Source organism: Carassius gibelio, chromosome B15 (genome assembly GCF_023724105.1).
Source record: "Carassius gibelio isolate Cgi1373 ecotype wild population from Czech Republic chromosome B15, carGib1.2-hapl.c, whole genome shotgun sequence".
Lineage (NCBI taxonomy): Eukaryota > Metazoa > Chordata > Actinopteri > Cypriniformes > Cyprinidae > Carassius > Carassius gibelio.
The window spans coordinates 15,393,566-15,394,117 of NC_068410.1; positions in this window are offsets into that span (position 1 = coordinate 15,393,566).

Consider the following 552-nt stretch of genomic DNA (forward strand, 5'->3'; position numbering starts at 1 on the left):
ATTAGATTAAATTATATAGTTTTAATATAGTTTAATAGTTTTCTCTAGTTTAAAGGTATAGTTCACACCAAAATGAACATTTTTGTCATGTACTCACCTTCCTGTTGTTCCAAACAAGTACAACTTACTTTTTCTTCTGTGAAACACATAAAAAGGGTTTTGGAAGAATGAAGGAAAAAAGTAATTCTAAATACATCATTTATGTTCCACAAAAGAAAGAAATACACAAGATTTGAAATTACATGCACTTTGTTATGTTTTATGATTTTATATGTAACCCTTTATATGTAAATTCTTTAAAATTTTATTTCTCCATCAATTTTTAATGCATCAACCACTGATCTTTATAAAACATGCTCTATTATAGATAAGTGGTATTAAAACATTTTCCTGGAGGGAAGTATTTAGACCCACTGTACAATAATCTTGAATATGTAAAGTTTTCAATGTTCGTCAGTTTTGTCTCCAAATCTCAGGCGTTCTTTAATGGACAAGCAAGAGTTAAATGAATCCTACTGATATGCACCTTACTCCTGGCCACGCCCCCAAACA